Source organism: Ursus maritimus, unplaced genomic scaffold (genome assembly GCF_017311325.1).
Source record: "Ursus maritimus isolate PB19 unplaced genomic scaffold, ASM1731132v1 scaffold_1, whole genome shotgun sequence".
Lineage (NCBI taxonomy): Eukaryota > Metazoa > Chordata > Mammalia > Carnivora > Ursidae > Ursus > Ursus maritimus.
The window spans coordinates 55265876-55290728 of record NW_024423343.1 but is presented as its reverse complement, the minus strand read 5'-3'; the positions used below and the strand labels follow the sequence as shown (position 1 = coordinate 55290728).

The following is a 24853-nucleotide window of genomic DNA, read 5'->3' as shown; positions in this document are numbered from 1 at the left end:
AGAAGAACTAGCCAGCTGCCAGACATCCCAAAAACCTAATCCTGAAACAAATTCCATACATAATAGCTCCAAAAGAGGAGAGACTGGGCCTGGCAAGGGGAGGGTGAGATGTATTAAATCATTAACGCTTTTAATCAAACAACTTTTTAAGGTAAGTATCATTTTTCAAACAAGGAAATTGAATAGAAATATGTATATTGTTGAAGGTAACACTATACCACTGCTTCCTTTATATTAAGCGGTAAGAGTTTGTTAGGCAGTGACGGAAGACCGAATATTTATTGAGAACAAAACCCTGTGTTAAGTTTAAGGATACAGAGATAAACAGCTGCCCTAAAGCAACTGACACTAGTGAGAGAAACCTTCAAGTAAACAAAAAATATAGGGTAAATAAGTACTACGATGTTCAAGAGATTGAAAAATGATAAAGCAGCAGCAGCCAGAGGGGATATGGGAAAGCCAACGAAGGTGGTGTATTAGCTGAATCCAAATGTTAAGGAATTATTCCCTACTAATCCTAAAATTGTCCTGTGAGAGATTCTAAGAAAGTGAAATCAGAAAAACACCAGAGAAGATGAGAAAGGAACAAACTACTCTAGTCAAAGGAATGCTAAAAGGTCTAATTCGACAAATAAGTAAACCACATTTATTTAAAGGAATAAATGAAAGTTTCAAGAGATAGGTGCTGTGAGAGCTTATAGTAGCGTCATTCACTGAATTGGTCAGGAAGGTTAGGGAAAACTTCCTTGAGGAAGTCATACTGAAATGGAGATCTGAAGGATGAAATACTGAAAAAAGGAGAAAAGGAAACAGAGAACATCATGTCTAAAGACCTTTTGTCAAGGGGGAACACTGAAAGCCTGAGGGACAGAAAGACCAATGTGGCTAGAGCAGGGAGCGCAGAGAGAGCGCTACCGTATGAAGCTGGAGACCAGACCTTGCTGGCCATACTGAGAAACTTCATGTTTTTCTTGAGAAGCAGAGAAGGGATTTAACCGGATCGGATCTGTGTTTTGAAAAGCTCATTCCAACTGCAATGTGGGAATATAAACAGGGCCAATTAGGGTCTACGGGTGGTAGTGTTGGTGGTATTTCAAATGGATTAGAATGGGAACACGGAGATGGAGAAGTGGGGAGATTGGAACAATTTAGGAAGCAAAATGGGAGATTTGGGTGATGGATTTAGATATGGTGGGTGACATGGTAATGTTGGGGGTTAGGAGCAAATGGTCAAGACAGAATTCTTGAAATGTCCTCAGTTCAAAAATGTGGTTTTGTTAAAGCACCGGGACAGGACCCATGGGCAGAAAGAGCTAGAGGGGGTTGTGAGGAGTAGCTGATTATATACTTTCAAGTTGGGAGGGGAATAGGGACAACATAAGCCTTCAAGGCATTTTGGAAACAAGGTTTCCAGGATCCTGAGGGGGCTAGCTATTGTTAGGAAAGGGTCATTTATTACTATTTAGTAAAAACTCAGTCATGAGACACTTTAGATGTTTATGTGGGCCATATGCTTGGAGAATGATTGCTAACATATATGTTGGGGGTTAGAGATAAAGGAAGTTTCCAAAGGAATTTCTGTATTTTTAAAGTATACTCACAGGATCCTGGGGGAGTCAGGCTAAGATTGCCTTTTGCCCTTAGCAAAGCGTCAACATTGAGGCAGCTGAGCTCCCAGAGGAAGGTCACTCTGCCTGTTTCAAGGGCTTGTCAATGGGCTATAATTAGTAAGGAAATTTAATTATTCTTCTGCTTTTGTTTCCCACATCAATGAGGTGGATGGGATTGAAGGAGAAGAAGGAGTTTGAGATGACGGGCTCTCTGGTAGTCACGGTGGGTGGATAGTAATGCTATCACTGAGATATGTGAACACTGGAAGAAAGTTGGGTTTGAGGGAAGCTGGTGATTTCAATTTGAACATGTTGAGTTTAAGATGTGTTTGTGACTTTAGGAGAGATGACATGTAAATAGATCTGTTGTCCAGCACTGAGAAATCTGGGCTAGAGAAAAAGATACATTTTACAGGTTGTAATCTTTCCTTTTCAACAAGGTACTTATTTTTTCAAAATGCAAGAAAAAATATTACTTATTATAAATGTTTTGTTTTTAAATACACTCTGGAAAACAAAATAAAAAGTGGAAGTCTTCAAAGCTTTTTCCCAGAATTCCCTTGAATCACCTGGGCCTTGGTTAAAAAAAAAAAAAACACATTCTCAGGCCCCTTCCCTGGAGATTCTGATTCCACATGTCTGGTACGGAGCCCAGAAATTTGGATTTTTAACAAGTGCCTCTGGTGATTCTTCTTATCAGGGAGTTTCTCTGAGCAATGGTACTCACTGCCAGAGGCCACCTGCATTAAGAGTTAGCGAGGCACTTATTAAAACATAGATTCTTGGGCCTTGCCTATTAAAATCCCTAGGGGTAGAAGGGATGAGAGGAACGGAAGGAGGGAGCTACTACAGTGCCAGATGGTCTAAAGTTTCACCCTCCATCCCTGGCAGAGTTGGCCTAGGCTCTCCACCAGGCAGTTCAGAGGAAAGTTCTTTGCTGGGTGATGTGTACGTAGGCGGCAGGCAGCCCTTGCAGGCTGCTATGATGACAGCCTTCCTGCTCAGCCCAGGCTTCCTGTCGTGTCCACCAAAATGGCGCTCCACTAACTCTGACGCTCTTTCTCTTGTCTTTGTCTTCTTTTTTTTTTAAGATTTTAGGGGTGCCTGGGTGACTCATTCAGGTAAGTGTCTGCCTTCGGCTCAGGTCGTCCCAGGGTCCTGGGATCAAGCTCTGCGTCAGGATCCCTGCTTATCAGGAAGTCTGCTTCTTCCTCTCCCTCTGTCCCTCACCCCGCTCATGCACTCACTGTCTCTCAAATAAATAAATAAAATCTTTTTATTAATAATAACTTATAATTATTATTTATTTGAGATAGAGCATGAGAAAGAGCAAGTGGGAGAAGGGCAGAAGGAGAGAGAGAATCAAACAGACTCCCCACTGAGCATGGAGCCCAATGCGGACTCCATCCCACGACCCTGAGATCATGACCTGAGCCGATATCAAGAGTCAGATGCTCAGTCTACTGAGCCACCCCGGCACCGCACTGCTCTCTTTTTCCACCACTCCCATCAAACCTCATCCTTCCCTGTCTTGCCCCACCCCCAATCTTCTTCAGAGTTATGCTACGTGTACTCCTCCCAATTCAGAGGTTTTTTAGCTAATCTGGCCAGGGCTAGAAGGGAAATAGGGTCAAATGCTATGTTTCACTCTTGTCAAAGCTTTTTTTATTCTTGAGAACCTCCTTTAGAAGTGTTTTTGTTTTTAAAAACTAAATCGTATGTTCTCTTTGTAGTCTTGCTGTAACAACTCTATGAGGCACTGTAGATGCTTCTAACTAGAGGAAGAATCAGGAAGTGTGGGGAAGAAAGAAGATTGGAATTATTTTTTGTGATGAGAAATATAGCAAACCCAGAAAGGTTCATTAAAAAGAAGTGTACTACCCAAACACTCATGTGACCCCACTGGGTCAAAAAGCAAAACATTACCAATACCCCCAGAGGGCCCCAATGTACCTCTTCCTTTATAACCCCCAAATGGCTAGAGATAACCACTATCATGATTATTAGCATTTTCACTTTCTTGCTTTTCTTCACATTCTTTCTTCCTAATTACTCATTCTTAAAAATACAGCTTATGCCTGTTTTTGAACTCCTATGTAAATAGAATCATAGAGTTAAGTATTATTGGCCATAAAAGTTATACTAATTAGCCTCATAAAATGAATTTGGGGATATAATTTTTTCCCTACTCTAATGTCTTTTTTATTCATTTATTCTTCTTATCTTTGGAATCAGATTATCAAGAAACCCCCCCCAAAAAAAGGAGATTTTTATAAAACTTTCTTTAGTTGTGTGTATTAATTTCAGGGGCAATAATATCCTTCCAGATGAGCCTTTCCTTCCTGGAATATGGCATAACTCTATATTTGTTCAAGTGTCTTTATACATTGTCCAAAAGAAAATGTTGTTTTCATCATATAGGTCTCATACCTTATAGTAGGCAGAATCCTAGATGTCCCTCCAAGATTACCATCTCCTGGTTTGTCAGTAAAACACCAATCCAGGTACTGCTGTGAAGGACATTCGCAGATATCATTAAAGTTATAAATTATCCTGGATAGGGGCACCTGGCTGGCTCAATTGGTAGAGCATCTGACTCTTGATTTCTGAATCATAAGTTCAAGCCCCACGTTGGGTGTAGAGATTACTTAAAAAAAATATATCCTGAATAATCTAGGTAGGCCCAATCTAACCACTTAAGCCCCTGCAAAGAGAAATTTCTCTAGCTAGAGTCAGTCAGTGAGATTTGGGAGAAAAGGGAAGCTGAGGCCAAAGATGAGGCAGAAGAGGAGGTCAGAGATTCAGAGCATAAGAAAGACTTGAGCCATGGTGGCTGACTTTGCAAATGGAGGAGAAGGAGCCTGAGCCAAGGAATGTAGGCAGGCTCTGGAATCTCTCCCGGCTGACAGCTGGCAAGCAAACTGAGAACTCAGTCGTACAACTGCATGGAAGTGAATTCTGTCAACCATCTAAATGAATCTACAAACAAATTCTCCCTTGAGTCTCCAGAAAGGTACACAACCTGCCGAAACTTTGACTTCAACCTTGTAAAACCCAGAGCAGAGAACCAGCTGAGTCACAGTGTGCCTAGATTTCTGACTTACAGAAGTGTGAGCTAATAAATGAGTGTTAAGATGCTAAAGTTGTGCTAATTTAATCTTATGGCAACAAAAGAAAGTTAATATTTTTCTTTTTTTTATTTTTTATTATGTTCAATTAGCCAACATATAGTATATCATTAGTTTTTGACGTACTGTTCAACAATTCATTAGTTGCATATTAACACCCAGTGCTCATTGCAATACGTACCCTCCTTAATACCCATCACCTGGCTACCCCATCCCCTACCCCCTTCCCCTCTGTAATCCTCAGTTTGTTTCCCAGAGTCCAGAGTCTCTTATGGTTTGACTCCCTCTCTGATTTCTTCCCATTCTATTTTCCCTCCCTTCCCCTGTGGTCCTCCGCACTATTGCTTATGTTCCACATATGAGTGACACCATATGATAATTGTCTTTCTCTGCTTCACTTACTTCACTTAGCATAATCCCCTGCAGTTCCATCCGTGTCGATGCAAATGGTGGGTATTCATCCTTTCTGATGGCTGAGTAACATTCCATTGTATATATGGACCACATCTTCTTTATCCATTCATCTGTTGAAGGACATCTCAGCTCCTTCCATACTTTGGCTATTGTGGACATTGCTGCTATGAACATTGGGGTGCATGTGTCCCTTCTTTTCACTACAACTGTATCTTTGGTGTAAATACCTAGTAGTGCAATTACTGGGTCATAGGGTAGCTCTATTTTTAACATCTTGAGGAACCTCCAGAGTCGCTGCACCAGCTTGCATTCCTGCCAACAGTATAAGAGGGATCCCCTTTCTCCACATCCTCTCCAACATTTGTTGTTTCCTGCCTTGTCCATTTTTGCCATTCTAACTGGTGTAAGGTGGTATCTCAATGTGGTTTTGATTTGAATTTCCCTGATGGTTAATGATGTTGAACATTTTTTCATGTGTGTTAGCCATTTGCATGTCTTCTTTGAAGAAATGTCTATTCATAAAAAAAAAGAAATGTCTATTCATGTCTTCTGCCCATTTATTGACTGGATTATTTGTTTTGGGGTGTTGAATTTGAGTTCTTTATTGATCTTGGATAACAGCCCTTCATCTGTAATATCATTTGCAAATATCTTCTCCTATTCCGTGGGTTGCCTCTTAGTTTTGTTGACTATTTCCTTTGCTGTGCAAAAGCTTATCCAGATGAAGTCCCAAAAGTTCATTTTTGCTTCTGTTTCCCTTGCCTTTAGAGACATGTCTTGAAAGAAGTCACTGTGGCTAATACATACCTTTCTTATTAAGCAAAATATTTTTGCTGGGTCATCAAGTAAGCCTTGATGATGATACTGAGAAGGTCACACTCCTCAAATCCTGTGGTTGAGATTGTTTCATCTTTTAGAATCCAGACTAAAAATGCCCAAGAGAGAGATGGCCCTGGAAGCTACTCTCAGCTACCTCCTGACGGTGGATTTGATAGACAAGATAAATAGAACCTCAGAGCAGTGGGACAACAAATCAGGGAAAACACACCACCAAAAGCCAAGAGCTCGGGGTACGGCAGAAGGAGCAGTGCAGCTCTTCAACACCTGCTCACTGCAGAGTGGGGCTTGTTCCTGGCACATTTCTAAAGCAAATGTGTGCTAAGTGTGGTTCCTGTGCTCCAGACCAGTGTGAAATAACTGAAAATATCAATATATTTTGATATTGACACTTATCAAGTCTAATAGTAAAGATTCTTATTGTCATCAGTAATACATAATTCCAGAGACCATTTGTTCTGAAAGACATGATTTAAAACTAGAACCCAGGGTATCCTGCCATTTAGACAATTTTATGTGAGTTCAATCTAGTTATTGGAAAAGAGAGCAACATTTTCTCCTTACAATGGAAAAAAATATTTTTTGCTTATTCTGGAACAAAATATATATAAACTAAGGTTAAAATAAATTCTTGTCTTGGTGCCCAGTAATTCCAAAAGGTGGCATTCTGATGATATTAATGATACACATGACAAATCAGGTAGGTGGTGACCCTGGGATCATGACCTGAGCCAAAGGCAAGATGCTTAACTGACTGAGCCACCCAGGTGCCCCTGGAATATCATTTTCTATAAAAAGTAGAAAGATAATTCAGTCTTCTCGTTGATTAAAAAACTTTTTTGCATTATTGACAGTTTATGCAAATATTTCAACCTAGGGTTAATATCGTAAATTTTTAGAATGGCTGTCAGATGTGGAGAAAATGCTATCACCTTGTTAGCTTTTTTAGAATGTGCTATAAGATAGACGTCTGGGACTTTCAAGTTTCCTTGTGCAGTAATTAATCTGAAATATTCTTTTAATCAATGACACTTATTACCCATCCTTGATGTCCTTGTTGTAATGGCATGAGTTTTCTATTACTTTTTTCAGAGTAACCATTTTGAGTCAAATCAACAAAAACCTTAAATCCTTTTTCAATGTGTTCATATAGTTCCCTCCTCTCATTAATTGGATTATCAGAATCCTAGAGCCTTTTCGATACTTCTGTTTGAAATGTATCTCTTTCTCCTAGTGAATTCCTGCATTTGGTGATGATTTGAAATCTTTTTTGTTGTCAGAATAGTTTTTATTGTGTACCTCTTTTTACTTTTGTTTTATATTCCACTAATTTTTTATCTGAAATTATTTTCAGTTCTTTACGAATAGATTTAAGGATGACAAAAGGCAGTGCCTTTCTGGGGTGCCTGAGTGGTGCAGTCAGTTAAGCAACTGACTCTTGGTTTCAGCTCAGGTCATGATCTCAGGGTCATGGGATTGAGCCCCACATATGGCTCCACACTCAGCATGAAGTCTGCTTAAGACTCTCCCTCTCGCCCTCTCCCCCATGTGCTCTCTCTCTCTAAAATAAATACATCTTTAAAAAGAAAAAAAAAGATGGCAATTTCCTTTTTTTTTTAAGATTTTATGTATTTATTTGACAGAGAGAGTGCAAGCAGGGGGAGAGGGGTAGGCAGAAGGAGAGGGAGAAGCAGGATCCCCGCGGAGCAGGGAGCCCAACGCAGGGCTCCATCCCAGGACCCCGGGATCACAACCCCAGCCGAAGGCGGACGCTTAACCACTGGGCCACCCAGGTGCCCCTACTTAGACTTTTTTTTAATCCAAGTTGATACATGTATGTAAAATACTCCATTTATGAGAGGAACCTGAAAGGAAAATAACTGTTGTAAATGCCAATGTGGTTAACAACTGTGGAGGCAGCTTTCTCTCTCACCAGATTAAAGGACTGAGCTACACATGGTGTACAGCCTGCCCACTTATTAATATCTTTAAAGAGCGCTAGGAGCCCTTTTCCTCACCTTTCACAGCAGCCATGCTGCCGGACAACACTGCATGGGTGTTTTCGACCATAGGTTACTGTTGTCCAAAAGTTATTTCCCATTGTCAAACAAAGCCTCAGGCTGGTTTTCAGTTGGCAAAAAAGTTTAAAGCTAAACATAGAGTGTTCAATCAGAGCAGTAGAGAACAATAATGGCCGACTAATCCATATTGGCCACATCCAGCATAGACTCCACAGCAATGGAGCAGGATTTGGTGTCTGGTTTATTTATTTGTTAACACTTTCATTATGCATACATTTTCTATTATCTCTAGTTGTCTTGTTGCATAGAATAATCACAGCTTTTGAGGGCTTTCAATATATTCATGAAGTCTGAAAACCCATCCAGTGTAAGTAAGATCTGTCCTGTTGAAAATCATTTACAAACAAAACAACATTCATGACCTTTTTTTGCCTTAGATTAAACTCACAGGAGTATGACTATTTAAAATATTTTAAAATATCCTTTTGAGAAACATCTCTTTGCCATTTTATATTCTGTTTGATTCCATATAAATATTATTAGAATCACAATTTTGAAGGGAAAAAAGTCTTTAATTAAAGTATTGAATCCCATTACTTTTTGTAACGGGCCATAATGAAAGACCACAGTCCTTTTAAAGTCAGTGAATCACAGGGTAGCTCTATTTTAACTTTTTAAGGAACCACCACACTATTTTCCACAGTGGGTGCACCAGTGTGCATTCCCACCAACAGTGCAAGAGGGTTCTCCTTTCTCCACATCACCTCCAACACCTGTCGCTTATGTCTATTTACTGGAAAACAATTTAGAGGTTCCTCAAATAGTTAAAAATAGAACTACCCTATGATCCAGCAATTACACTACTATGTATTTACCCAAAGAATACAAAAGTACTAATTCAAAGTGATTCATGCACCCTAATGTTTACAGCAGCGTTATCTACAATAGCCCCACTATGGAAACAGCCCAAGGGTCCACTGACTGATGAATGGATAAAGGAGATGTGGTATATACATACAATGGAATTACTCGGCCATTAAAAAAAGAATGAAGTCTTTGGGCACCTGGGCGGCTCAATAGATTAAACATCTGACTCTTGATATTGGCTCAGCTCGTGATCCCAGGGTCATGGAATGGAGCCCTAGGGCAGGCTCTGTGATTCGAGTGGAATCTGCTTAAGAATCTCTCTTCAGTTCCATCCATGTCGATACAAATGGTGGGTATTCATCCTTTCTTATGACTGAGTAAAATTCCATTGTCTATATGGACCACATCTACTTTATCCGTTCATCTGTTGAAGGACATCTCAGCTCCTTCCACAGCTTGGCTCTTATGGGCATTGATGCTATGAACATTGGTATGCATGTGCCCCTTCTTTTCACCACATCTGTATCTTTGGGATAAATATAAGTGAAATAAGTCAAACAAAGAAAGACAATTATCATATGGTCTCACTACTATGTGGAACATAAGGAATAGCATGGAGGACCACAGGAAAAGGGAGGGAAAACGGATGGGAAGAAATCACAGAGGGAGACAAACCATGAGACACTCTGGACTCTGGGAAACAAACTAAGGGTTACAGAAGGGAGGGGGGCGAGGGATGGGGTAGCCAGGTGATGGGTATTAAGGAGGGCACGTATTGCATGGTGCAACTGGGTGTTATATGCAAGTAATGAATCATGGAGCTTTACATCAAAAACTAGGGATGTACTGTATGGTGACTAACATAATATAATAAAAAATATTATTTAAAAAAAACTAATGATATACTATATGTTGGCTAATTGAACATAATAATAAATAAATAAATAAATAAATAAATAAATAAAAAGATTCTCTCTCACTCCCTCTGCTCCACACCCCTACACTCACATACATGCTCTCTCTCTCTCTTAGAAAAATAAAAATAAATAAAAAAACATTTAAAAAGAATGAAATCTTGCCATTTGCAACAACATGGATGGAGCTAGAAAGTATTATGCTAAGCAAAATAAGTCAGAGAAAGACAAATACCATATGATTTCACTCATATATGGAATTTAAGAAACAAAGGGAAAAAAGGAGAGAGGCAAACCAAGAAACAGACTCTTAACTATAGAGAATAAACTAATGGTTACCAGAGAGGAGGTGGGTGGGGGGTGGGTGAAGTAGGTGATGGGGACTAAGGAGTGCACTTGTGATGAGCACCAGGTGTTGTATGGAGGTGTTGAATTACTATATTGTAAGCCTAAAACTAATATCACACTGTATGTTAACTAAGGAGCTTAAATAAAAACTTACAAAGAAAAAAAACTTCTTCCAAAATACTGACAAGAAAAGAAATAAAGTCAATGAAGTCATCAGCCTGAATCTGCTGCCAACCTTTGTTGACCACACAATTCTATTTTGCTTTACTATTTTCTGTTTCTTCTACTTTTTTCATTTCCTCTTTGGAAGTGTCCTGATTCTCATAATCTTTATCTCTTCTCTTGTAATTCTAATAATCTATATTTTCCTGGCCCTCATGAATGCTTTCTTTTCTGCACAATTTTGACAGTTTTAGTGATAATCCCAATGTAACAAGATAGTTTTTGATACTTTGAGGCTTTTGTGAATCTTCCATTTAAATCTTTGGCTTCCAAAAGGATACTTTCTTCCAGATAAATTTGAATATTAGAATAATTAATTCTAAAAAAACAAAAACAAAAAAACTTTTTAAAACCCTGAAGTTAAAACATCAGAAGGAGCAATACAAATGCATTTCTGAATTTGTTACTATATTGTGACGAGCTGGAAAATGTGTAACTTACCGCTCCTATTACACGCATTGGTTTCTTGATGAGCCTGTGCAAGAGATTTGTCACTGGAACACTTGTGTGCTCTGCCTGTATCACTGTGTTACTGATAACTTCGCATACCTAGTCTCCTAAACCACAAGACTTTGTCAGGATAAGATAAACCAGTTAGGCTAAGAGAACTTATAATACATTGGAATGCAGAAAATACACGGAATGCTTGTTATTTTAGTATTGCTACAGGGATGTACCCCACAACCCCAGGAATTCTGGTCAACTGTTTTGCATAATTCCCATCAAAAAAAGAAAAAAATGTGAATTATGTATAATTGCATGTGCTGCAGTATCAAGTACATTTTTCATAGGAAAGAACTTTTAATCTCACTAGATGTTAATGAAAATTCAATCCTCCACTTACAATTTTACTCATCTGATGTTTGAAAGAATTTTCCACAGATTAGCTTCTGGATCCATACATTGCAAACCTTGTGTCTGCTCCACTAACAATTTATTCCAAATACCCAGGTCCCGCTCATTTTGTGATAACCTCTGACCTTGCACCTTCATGCCACCATGCCAACTGAGTCGGATTGGGCAATGGGAGTATGCCTAGAAGTTATTCTTACTCTGAGAAAGCTAGCCACAGGAGTGGCCATAAACCATGTAAATACATCCCACTAAACCCCAAAACATATCTTCAACTATCCCTAAGCTGGATCCCCAAAATGCTTGAGCAATTGCAAATCCACCTACTACAAGGGGAAATGTGATGGAGGGAAAACCAGAAGGGAAAGACACAGCAATCTTCACTGATTGACATTAAATATCTTACTTGGGCAAATCTCGCAGGCAACCTATGATCTTGTGAACACATGGTTACAGTCCCTGTCAAAAAGCTTTGTAACCATTTCTTCCAAGGAGTCATGACACATCAGCCTCCTTAGCTTCATAGTAAATGTGCCTGTGGACATTACTTCCAGGCATTATCCACAATTTCCCCACTGCCTGTGCGATCTTATCCCTTTTTCTGCTCCTGGCAAATCCCCACCCTTCTTGCAGGGCTTGATTCAAATGTCAATAATTCCCTGAGAAAGAACCTTGTGCATTGGAAAGAAACGGGGCTTTGGTAAAAGACAGATCTAGGTTTCAGCCTTAGGTCACGTGCTGTTTGTGTGTCAAGCAAATTACTGACTCCTTTGAGCCTCCACTTCATCTATAAAATATGGATAAGAATATGAAGAGAAGGGCCATATGCACCCCAATGTTCATAGCAGCAATGTCCACAATAGCTAAATCGTGGAAGGAACCGAGATGCCCTTCAACAGATGACTGGATTAAGAAGATGTGGTCCATATATACAATGGAATATTACCCAGCTATCAGAAAGAACGAGTTCTCAACATTTGCTGCAACATGGACGGCACTGGAGGAGATAATGCTAAGTGAAATAAGTCAAGCAGAGAAAGACAATTATCATATGATTTCTCTCATCTATGGAACATAAGAACTAGGATGATCAGTAGGGGAAGAAAGGGATAAAGAAGGGGGGGTAATCAGAAGGGGCAATGAAGCATGAGAGACTATGGACTCTGAGAAACAAACTGAGGGCCTCAGAGGGGAGGGGGGTGGGGGAATGGGATAGGCTGGTGATGGGTAGTAAGGAGGGCACGTGTTGCATGGTACACTGGGTGTTATACGCAACTAATGAATCATCAAACTTTACATCAGAAACCAGAGATGTACTGTATGGTGACTAACATAATATAATAAAAAAAAATTTTTTTTAAAAAGGAATATATACCTTGGTGATGGGTATTAAGGAGGGCACGTATTGCATGGCACACTGGGTGTTATACGCAAGTAATTAATCATGGCACTTTACATCAAAAACTAGGGATGTACTATATGGTGACTAACAATATAATAAAAAATATTATTTAATATATATATATGTATGTATGTATACCTTGCTGACTTTGTAAAAAAATTTTAATTAGCATTTTATCAATCCTATTTTTTCTTATTTTAATATCTTTACATAGAATTTTGGGAACATGGGGAGAATAGTGCTTGAGAGAGGCTTTAAACTTCTCTTCTGACAGCATTTTGTGATTTGGGTGATCATCAGAACTAGAAGTAGGATGACGTGAGGGGTTCACCTCAGGTCCAAAATATAGAGAGGTGTCAAAGGACTCAGTAATCAATATAAATAATAATTTAATTCAATATTTTAAAAAATCAATGCAAAAGAATTCATGATGAATAAAATATCAAAATTTTCAATAAGGACGGGATCAGTATTACTGATTTTTCCTTTTGCCTTAGGCTCCAGTATGTCTCACGTTGGTACTGGTGGTCAAAACTTGATGGAAGAAAAAAAGAGAAAAAAGAACTTAATGGAAGACTTTGTAATATTATTTCTCTTTGTAATTCCCAGCAAATTTAAATTATTCTCATTACATTCAGTTGTATTTACAGATGTCACTTTTCAACACCTGCAATAATAATTTTTCTAGCATTAAAGCTTAACCCTCCACAACAGAGAAATATGAGCAAATTGCCTTTGTCATATCTTAGAAATATTGTTCATACTATTGAGAAGTAACTTACTGTTCTGGAGCTCTTTCAGTGATTTCTGTTGAGATGATATCACTGGAAAATGAGCTACTCCATTTTTTCGTACACTGAAGCTGTTTAAATCTCACTTTCAACCTCTTGCAGAATGGCTCTTTCAGAATACTTCAGAGACCTTATGCTTCCTTTAGGAATTCTACCTAAATACCAGTCAGTTGTTCTTATTTTCCATCTAAATTAGTTAGCCAAATTTATGACTATTTCTCTGAGATGCTGGAGTAAAATACTTCAAATATTCTACTCGAGATGTGATCTGTAATGTGTATTCTCATACACGGTTAGTGGAAATATGAATTGACAGTTGCTTAAGGTCAATTTGAAAACAGCTACCAAATTTGAAATATGTATAATACATATTACTTTTATAATTAAAATAATTTTTTAAAGAAGTAGTTTCTTCCCATTCTATCCTTCTAGGTGAACGATACAGGGTCCCTCGCTTCAAGGACCTCATACTTGAAGGGTGAAGGAGAAAAGAATGATATCTTGTGCTCTTTACATAGAGAATATTTTTAAATTGTTTTGAGGTGTGTTTTCATATTTTAAATATTGATTATAATCCATAATTATAACCTACACAGAAAGTGCGAACAGAGTCTTAAAAATTTTGGAATTGCCTTAATTCTACATTTTGAAATTGAAGATAATTTTGTATTAAATGTAAATAAATCCTCAAACTAAGAATAAATGAGTTGTTATACTAGACACAATATTTCTCTTTTTTAATTATTTTGCTTATTTTTTAACGTTTTATTTATTTAAGTAATCTCTACACCTGATATGGGGCTCGAACTCACAGCCCCGAGATCAAGAGTTGCACAGTCCTCTGACTGAGCTAATCAGCGCCCTTGTTTATTTTTGAACTGATAATACATGCATATGATACAAAATTCAAAAGTTGCAAAACGGCATAGAGAAAAATGAAGTCTCTCTCTCTCACCCTAGCCTCAGAATGCATAGTTCCTCTCCCTGGAGGCAACCATTGTTGGCAGTTCTTGGGTAGATTTTCAGATATATTTTATGAATATATGGGCATATTTCTTTCTCTTTTTTTTTCTTACACAAAGACTAGTCTATTCTATACACTATTCTGCATCTAGAGAATCAATTCTCAGCGTTTTTAGTGGCTGCATTCAATTGAAAGGACGTAGCATTCTTTATCCAGTCTTCCATTAATGGACATTTAGGTTGTTTCTGATCAACATAGTGGGACAACATAGCAGTTTAAAACCTTGTGCATGTGCCATTTCTTTGTGTGTCAATATACATCTGTAAATATATAGCTGTAAAGGATATGTGTAACTATCCTTTCAATAGATATTTCCTACCCTCCATGGAGATTGTACTAAATCACATTCCCACTAGAGGTGTGCTTCTTTCCTCACACTGTCCAATTTTCCCAGCCCCATATATTGAAGAGACTTGTCTTTTTTCCATTGGATATTTCTTTCCGATTTGTCAAAGATTAGATGACCATAGAGTTGAGGGTCCATATCTGGGCTCTCTATTCTGTTCCATTGACCTATGTGTCTGTTTTTGTGCTAATACCATGCTATCTTGGTGATCACAGCTTTAGCTTGAAATCAGACAGCGTGATGCTCCCAGCTTTGTTTTTCTTTTTCAACAGTTCCTTGGCAATTTGGGTTCTTTTCTGGTTCCATACAAACTTTAGGATTGTTTGTTCCAGCTCTTTGAAAAATGCTGTTGGCATTTTGATAAGGATGGCATTGAAAGTATAGATTGCTCTGGGCAGCATAGACATTTTAAAAATGTTTATTCTTCCAATCCATGAGCATGGAATGTTTCTCCATCAATTTCTTTCTTTCTTCAATTTCTTTCATAAGTGTTCTGTAGTTTCTAGAGTATAGATCATTAACCTCTTTGGTTAGGTTTATTCCTAGGTATCTTATGGTTTTTGGTGCTATTGTGAATGGAATCGATTCCCTAATTTCTCTTTCTACAGTTATTGTTGTTAGTGTACGGAAAAGCAACTGATTTCTGTGCATTGATTTTGTATCCTGCCACATTACTGAATTGCTATATGAGTTCTAGTAATTTGGGGGTGGAATCTTTTGGCTTTTCCACATAAAGTATCATGTCATCGGCAAAGAGAGAGAGTTTGACTTCTTTGCCAATTTGAATACATTTTATTTCTTTTTGTTGTCTGATTGCTGATGCTAGGACTTCTAGTACTATGTTGAACGATAGTGGCAAGAGTGGGCATCCTTGTCATGTTCCTGATCTGAAGGGAAAAGCTCTCAGTTTTTCCCCATTGAGAATGATATTCACTGTGGGATTTTCATAGATGTTTTTTATGAAATTGAAGAATGTTCCCTCTATCCCTACACTCTGAATCGTTTTGACCAGGAAAGGATGCTGTATTTCGTCAAATGCCTTTTTTGCATCAATTGAGAGGATCATATGGTTCTTGACTTTTCTTTTATTAATGTGATCTATCACACTGATTGAGTTGTGAATGTTGAACCACCTTGCATCCGAGGAATAAATTGCACCTGGTCGTGATGGATAATCCATTTAATGTACTGTTGGATCCTATTAGCTAGGATCTTGTTGAGAATTTTGGCACCCATATTCATGAGGGATATTGGTCTGTAATTTTCCTTTTTGATAAGGTCTTTGCCTGGTTTTGGGACCAAGGTAATACTGGCCTCAAACAACGAGTTTGGAAGTTTTCCTTCTCTTTCTATTTTTTGAAACAGCTTCAGGAGAATAGGTACTATTTCTTCCTTAAATACAGAAGAATGAAACTCAACCATTCTCTTACACCATACACAAAGATAAACTCCAAATGGATGAAAGACCTCCATGTGAGACAGGAATCCATCAGAATCGTAGAGGAGAACATAGGCAGTAACCTCTTCGACGTCAGCCACAGCAATTTCTTTCAAGACACGCCTCCAGAGGCAAGGAAAACAAAAGTGAAAATGAACTTTTGGGACTTCATCTGGATAAGCTTTTGCACAGCAAAGGAAATAGTCAACAAAACTAAGAGGAAACCCACAGAGTGGAAGAAGATATTTGCAAATGATATTACAGATAAAGGGCTGGTATCCAAGATCAATAAAGAACTTCTCAAACTCAACACCCAAAAAACAAATAATCCAGTCAATAAATGGGCAGAAGACATGAACAGACACTTCTCCAAAGAAGACATGCAAGTGGCTAACAAACACATGAAAAAATGTTCAACATCACTAGCCATCAGGGAAATCCCTATGACCCAGCAATTGCACTACTGGGTATTTATCCCAAAGATACAGATGTAGTGAAAAGAAGGGGCACATGCACCCCAATGTTCATAGCAGCAATGTCCATAATAGCCAAACTGTGGAAGGAGCTGAGGTACCCTTCAACAGATGAATGGATAAAGAAGATGTGGTCCATATATACAATGGAATATTACTCAGCCATCAGAAATGATGAATACCCACCATTTGCATCAACATGGATGGAACTGCAGGGGATTATGCTAAGTGAAATAAGTCAAGCAGAGATTATCATAGAGTTTCGCTTATCTGTGGAACATAAGGAATAACATGGAGGACATTAGGAGAAGGAAGGGAAAATGGGAGGGGGAGAAATCAGATGGGGAGACGAACCATGAGAAACTCTGGACTCAGGGAAACAAACTGAGGGTTTCAGAGGAGAGGGGGCTGGGGGGATGGCTTAGCCCGGTGATGGGCATTAAGGAGGGCACATATTGCAATGAGCACTGGGTGTTATATGCAAATAATGAATCATGGAACACTACATCAAAAACTAATGAAGTACTGTATGGTGACTAACATAACATAATAAAAATAAATAAATAAATAAATAAATAAATAAATAAATAAATAAATAAATGCTTTATTTTAGGCAAAAAAAATAAAAATAAAAATGGTATCTCATTGTAATTGTGCATTTTTCTAATTACGAGGGCGGTAGAACATCACTTCATGTGTTTAAGAGCAACATTTACTTTCAAGATTTGTTACATAAAGAGGAGTCAATATTTCCTTCTAAATTTGATTAGATTTCCCCCCTCAGTGAAAAAAACCTCCCACAGAGTTGTAACTTATTATTGTCTACCATTTAACTAACTAAACTAACTAACTAACTAAATCAATCAATCAATCAATCACTACAACATCTTAGAATATAAAAGCAGGGTTTTTCCACCTTTTCTGGAAGAATTCAAAGTTTATATTTGGATTTAGAACAAACATGGAAAGTTTAACTACTTAACTTATCCATTAGTAAAGTTAGAAATCCCCACTATATATCTATATCCTTCATTTTATTTTTTTTAAGACTTTATTTACTTATTTCAGAGAGACAAAGAAAGACAGAAAGTGCAAGCATGAGCAGAGAGCCCGATGCGGGGCTTGATCTCAAGTCCCTGGGATCATGACCCCAGCCAAAGGCAGAGGCTTAACCGACTGAGCCACCCAGGTGCCCCTATATCCTTCATTTTAATTGTTTCTTATAATTCAGTGCCAAAATTCAAAAAATATATACCCCAATGAAAAAAATGTTTTCATTTAAAACAGTAGCTTCCATATTATTCAGTAATGAAAAAGCAAACTTCTAAGTCTAAGAAAATCTTTCCTAATGAAAGCTTGTCTTTAGGGACTTACTAACATGATTATCGATGATCAATATAAATATAGTATAAATTTTAATGCAGAAATCATAAATAGAGTTCGTGCTAGTGTTACAATACCAATGTAAATAAGTATTGTAAATGGATGTCAGCAGTAGTGTTTCTCTCTGTTCTGTGTCATTTCAAAGTCAACATTAAATCATTACCTTTCCATCATTGCTATAAACGTGAATTTTATTAAATAAAACCTAGTACTTGAGATGTGTCAAAAATCTTAGGACTTTTCCAGTTTGTATTGATCATATGGAAATTACTTGGTATCTTAGAGCTCTAGGTACAAAATATACTTTTTAATATCGTTATTTTGGAAAATTAGTCTTTCTACTCCCTACTACCCACCCCAACCCATCAGCTTCATGCAGAGAAATAACTCTCCCAAGTTACAGATAGGGGATGCCTATTCATGTGGCTGGTCACTGGAGTGAAAGATGTCACTGCCCAATCCCCTGATACCCTGTAGAGTGGCACAGACTCCTGGAATTGAAAGGGAGCCAGATCAAAGAGTCATTTAATCCAGACCTCTCTCTTCCTGCAAGGCTCTGCCTGAAATGTCTAAGACAGATGGTTTGTCCTTAAAATTCACCAGGGACAGAGATTCCACAATATTACTCAGGAGCCTTTTCTAATGTTTAATCACTATTTCTGTCAAGTCAGTTTAAGCTCTTTTCTGCTAGTTTTTCCTCTGCAGACATGGAAAACAGTTGGTCGGTGACCTCTTTCTAATCACCTTTCCAGTGTAAAAAGACATTTCCCAAGGTGCCCTTCAGCCTTGTTTTTTCAAGGTTATATCATTTATCTTCTATCCATCTTTAATATATCAATATTTTATCTCATTAATCATTTGGATTACTTTTCATTAAACCTTTCCATTTGTTCTATATCACAACTGAGTATTATAGCAAGCTCTCTAATTGTACTGTGCTTTTATAAATTTTAATTATTGTAGGACAAGGTGACTACACTTTCATGTATTCACTAAATACGTATTTATTATTTTTTGCCAGCAAGAAAAAGATAGGCAAATCTCCTGCTCTCTTACAATATGTTACAATATGTGTTCTAATAGAAGAAATCAAGAATAATTAAAAATAGATCTATAATATAACATTATGATAAGAATAAAGTGTCTTGGGGCACCTGGGTGTCTCAGTTGTTAAGCGTCTGCCTTCAGCTCAGGGCTTGATCCCGGAGTCCTGGGATCAAGCCCCGCATCAGGCTCCCTGCTCCGCTGGGAGCCTGCTTCTTCCTCTCCCACTCCCCCTGTTTGTGTTCCCTCTCTCGCTGGCTATCTCTCTTTAAAAAATCTTAAAAAAAAAAAAAAAAAGAATAAAATGTCATGTAATAATTAGAAAAAGACCAGACTACTGTGCTACAGACCCAACAATAACTAAGTGGTTTGAGGAAGAGGTTTACTTCTAACCAACACTCCAGTGTGACTGCTTTGGATCATCAAGAAGTTCTGCTCCATGAAGTCATTCAGAGACCCAGCCCTTCTATCATGTTGCGCCATCATACCTCAAGTCATTGTCATTATCTTTATAGTATAAAAGCCAAGCCACTCTGAGTTCCAGCCAACAGGGAGGAGAACAACAGTATGGATGGAGCTATCCTAGGCCCAGAAGTGGTACACATCACTTCCACTCTGTGCATTGATGAGAACACGGTTGCAGGGCCACACCTGACAAAGGAGACTGGGAAATGTAACCCAACCCTGTACCCAGGAAGAAGAAGAGAATTGATGGTAGGGGGCCAGATAAGGTGAGGCAACCACTATCAATGTTTCTCCCCAGTATCTTCAGATCCCTCTTTTTTTTAAAGATTTTATGTATTTACTTGAGAGAAAGAGAGCAAGAGAGAGAGAACACGAGCAGGGTGAGGAGCAGAGGCAGAAGCAGACTCCCTGCTGAGCAGGGAGCCCTATGCAGGACTTGATCTCAGGACGCCGGGATCATGACCTGAGCCAAAGGTAGATGCTTAACCGATGGAGCCACCCAGGCGCCCTTCAGATCCCTTTTTACCTCTTTGTGTGTTTCTGCTTCCAACAGCAAACAATGGGCTGTTTTTTGGAAGGTGCCGTGGGGAAAGTGGATCTCACCGTGCCAACACTGGGAAGTGCCTAGGAATTTACTTCCCCCCATTCTACTTCACCCAAGGGGGACTGGTGGGTGCAGGGGTATGAAAGACCAGCCCCCCACCCTCTGGTTAGGACAATTCTGAGGCATGACTTCATTCCAGAGTCCCCATGCAGGCACATGGTGAAGCTACCCTCTATGGGAGTTGGCCTGAGACTCATTCTTGCTTGACTATCTTCTTTCCTGTCCTGCTTTCCACATCCCTTTACTGCCTTCCCCAGGAGTACTTTCTTAATAAATCACTTGCATGTGGATCCTCCTCTGATGGCCCGCTTCTAGGAAACCTGATCTAAGACGCAAGGTAAAGGGCTAAAGGTGCTGGATCATTTGTAGTGGCTTCACACGTAAGATCAGAAGGAGTATTTGGACACGTATGAATGATTTGGCTCATAACTATCACTACTACTATGGGGGAAAAAACTATAATGTATATTTTTGTTGTTTTGCTAGGGTCGCATTCATATATATAAATTTAGCTTTCGTGATGTGGATTTCTACAACCTGAAAAGTGAATGCATTTGGGAGTGCCGGGGTGGCTCAGTCGGTTAAGCATCCAACTCTTGATAACAGCTCAGGTCTTGATCTCAGGGACTTGAGTTCAAGCCCCGTGTTGGGCTCCACACTGGGTATGGATCCTACTTAAAAAACAAAACAAACAAAAAGTGAATGCATTTGTACCTTATCCTGTATTATCAAAGGAAGCTTCATAAAAGCACTCTTCTAATTGGTCTTTGAACATAAAGAGAATACATTTAAGTGAATGGAGGGAATGGGCAACAAATGTGTTCAGTGATACTCAGCCCTGGGTAACCCAACAGAGAATTAGAGCATTTCAGAATACAGGATGCCATGGATTCTGAATTAACTAAAACACTGAAAAGTAACATCTCTCTGTGGGCCAGATATGTCACAAATAATTGATTTGGGCAAGGGTGCTGGGGGAATGGGAGACAAGACTTTAGAAGGAATAGTTGGCGTAAAATTAGCTGATCTAGTTTTTGATTCTACTGATTGTAACCATCTATGATTCTCTTTTATGATCCTAATTAATCAATTAACACAGAAGTTTATGTTACATGGTATTTTTTACAATAATAATGATGTATGTAAATATTAGACTTATTTGTGTATTGGAGAATTACTAGGTTTTGTATGAGTAATTGACTCAGTAAGATAGAATTTTTTAAAAATGGGTTTCTAATTTATAGTATCACCTTTGATAAATACAAAAATCAGGAAATGTAGATGCCACTTAAAGTCAAATTAACCTGCACTGAGATTACCATTCTATAAATTTTACCCTCTAAGCACCCTGTCAACTTCTCTCAGACACCTCTGTGGCTCTGAGCAGTTACAATTGTACATTTACTTTTGTGCTTATTTGATCAATGTCTGTCTCTCACACTGAACTATAGATCTCTGAGAGCTGTTTTGAACTACCATTGTATCCTCAGCATCAAATGCAGTGACACATAATAGGTACTCAAAAAATTTTTGACTGAAAAAAATTAATGAATATAGGCAGAATAATTTATAATAATATCATTTCTATAGTATAATTTATATTAAATTTAAAATAATAGAACTTTTACAACCTATAGTACATGGTACAAGTATTGTTATTTATTACTCTGTAAATTATAGAAAATGGATAATTCAGATGATTTTTGTCCAAAGAAAGACAAATTATATCCAGAAGAATGCAATTGATTATTGCTCTCTAGATGGATCAGTTCTGCCTCTGTTTGTAAATGTATCTTAGCTTTCCATATTGCCCACATGTATGTAGTTCTCAGAACTCTCCTTATAACATTCTATTTGTTCCCTCATTAATTAATGCATTAAATAAAATATTTGATATGGGTTCATTTTAGATTTGTACAAGTTGGGTTTTACCTTCTCTTAGAAATATCCTCTAGGGGCACCCGGGTAGCCCAGTCGGTTAAGCATCTAACACTTGGTTTCAGCTCAGGTCATGACCTCAGGTCATGATCTCAGGTTCCTGAGATGGAGCCCCGCACCGGGCTCTGCACTCAGTGGGGAGTCTGCTTCTCTCCCTCTCCCTCTGCCCCTCCTCCTGCTCAAGTGTGCTCTCTCTCTCTCCCTCTTTTTAAAATAAATAAATAAATCTTTAAAAGAAATAGAAATATCCCTTAACATCTTAATAATGCCTTAAAAACATCTTCAATAATGCTAACGGTTCACTCTATCTACACAAAAATACATGGAGGATGGACTCCATGAAGAGCCCCGCGCTGCGCTGAGCACAGTGAACAAGCACAGGAACTGACTATCTTCCTAACACTTCCTTAAAGAATTTTACTAGTGAAGCTGCAAAGAGATTGGTAAAAGAAGTATTCATACACATTCTGCTTTTTATCATTATTATTAGTTCATGTAACCACAGAGTCCTAACAATGCATTGTATCATGAGGACCCCACCCCAGTTTCCAGGGATTTGTGTATTAGGGAAATATTTTACACAGACCGTCCGTGTGAATTTTTCAAACCGTCCTGGCTTTCGGTTAAATTCATTCTTTTCTGTTTCTTTTGCTGTAGTTCTTTTTGCTCCCTGTTATGTGCTTCATAGCAGAAAAATTACTCAACATTGGAAAAAGAGATAGTTCAAGCATTGGAATGTCAACTCCATACATGTTTCAAAGAGTGCAAAAGGTTGTATTTCAGGGGGGTACTAAAATTACACATGATTTTTTTTCAGACAAATGCCAAGAACTGTATCTGCTAATAAGTTTTGCCCAGCTTGCAAACCAAACTCAGCCACGTAGTATGAGAATGCCAGATATACGACAATAAATATTTTTGGCATAGTTTCAAAGCTACATAATGCCAGACATAGACATGTAAAAGTAATGGCAAGAACTACAAAGATTATAAAAGAAATAAAGTCACAGTTCGTAATTCATATGATTATGTTCAATAGCAGGCTTAGACAGCTTTTCACATAATAAGGTCCACATGTAAAAGCATCAGCTTATTTTACTCAGAAAAAGATAACAAATATTAAAATGGCTTTTAAAAGTAAAATTTTGTTGAGAGCTTGTAAATGTATTTTGCAAGCTGAAGGAGAGTAGCTTAAATTGGGGTTTTTGTTTGTTTGTTTGTTTCTATTTAGATAGCCAACCTCTGCTTCCCTTCTGTCACACAGAAAAATTAAGTAAAAAAAGACAATGCAATCTCAAAGACTGGACCATCTTTTAAATATTGTCACTATAATCAGTCTATTAAAACTGGACTTTTGGGAAAACACCATTCCCCTAAAATTAAATAAATTGTGCATTGCATTTAGAGAAAGGATGAAGGAAATAGACTTGTCAGATGTCAAACCTTAATTTGACTGCTGGGCACAGATTATGGGGATCAAAGCCAAAGTGACTAAAATAGTCAAAAGCAATCCCGTTGCATCCCCTGTTGCAAGATGAAGAGTACCTAAGGCTGGTTTTTAGCGCAGGTCTTCTAGCAAATACCTTGTGCTACTTGGGGTATTTTATTTTAGACCCAGAGAAATCAAACTGAGTTGGGTTTGTGGCGGGTTTGATTTCCAGAGATAAAAGCAGCACACTTCCGTGTTTTCTTTCTGTTTAATTTACAGATTAGAAGTGGTCAGCCATCAGGGTGGGCTAATGAAAAGCAAGACTAGGGGAAATGCTAGTGAAAGAAGAATGGGAGAAACTGTAGAATCTGAGATAAACTGTCAGTCCCTTAGGCAAGATAAGCCAGAACAGCACAGTGCCAAGAGCAACTGGCTCGGGTTTCAATTCTCAGTCACAAGCAACTGTGAATTGAGGTTTACTTTTGAAAAAGGAATTTTACCAGGATAGAAAAGAATAATTTAGTAGGTGAACCAAAAATCGTCACATTTTAAGATTTTATATTCAGTGCAATAAAATAGGTTGGTTAGTACCACGTATTGACTTTCGGTTTTGTTGGCTAAAATATAAAAAATGCTTTTGTTGCTTTTCAACCCAGTGAAAATGTATAATGTGGGATAAGTTATGTGGCATCTCTATCAGCTATAATAAAAGAAAAATAATGCTTTGCAAACACATATTTTCCTTAGTTCCAAGTTTTGCCTGAAATTTTTAAATACCTCCCTAACAGTGCAGTGTTGATGTCGAATACATGTGCGATGCCTTGGCGGTGGGATACAATTTTACCTAGATGTGGGTGAAAATGTTTGTTGCAAAAAGACACTTTCAGACTGCGTTCTATCTTCATTCATACATGGATCCCTTTAATGGATGGGGAGAGTTTTGATTTAGAACTTTTAATAGGCTCGTTTACATTTTGCAAATCTCTACCTTTGAAATAAAAATGCAGTGACCCACCCATCTGCAGACAATTAAGACCAGCAGCCAAGTATAAAAGGGTGGAGAACTTTTAATGGGTGTTTATAGATTGGAAGCACCGACCCCCTTTTAAATGAAAGAGGCCTAAGAAGAAATAGTAAGTGTTAAGGATAACCATGAAATTCATTTAACCCCCCAAGCAGAAGATCTGTTATCAAAGAATTGGCAGGACCTATACCTTCCAACTTAAGGTTCTTAGCTTAAGTACTTAGCAAAAGTACTCAGAAAAGAAATATCTTATTTAGAAGTGTCTTGATTATAATGTCT

The 24853-nt window shown here is 38.1% G+C and overlaps 1 pseudogene; it reads left to right on the top strand.

Annotated features, from left to right (window-relative positions):
* The window catches only part of LOC103659903, a 50711-nt pseudogene that overhangs the window by 2686 nt on the left and 23172 nt on the right, over window positions 1-24853 (top strand).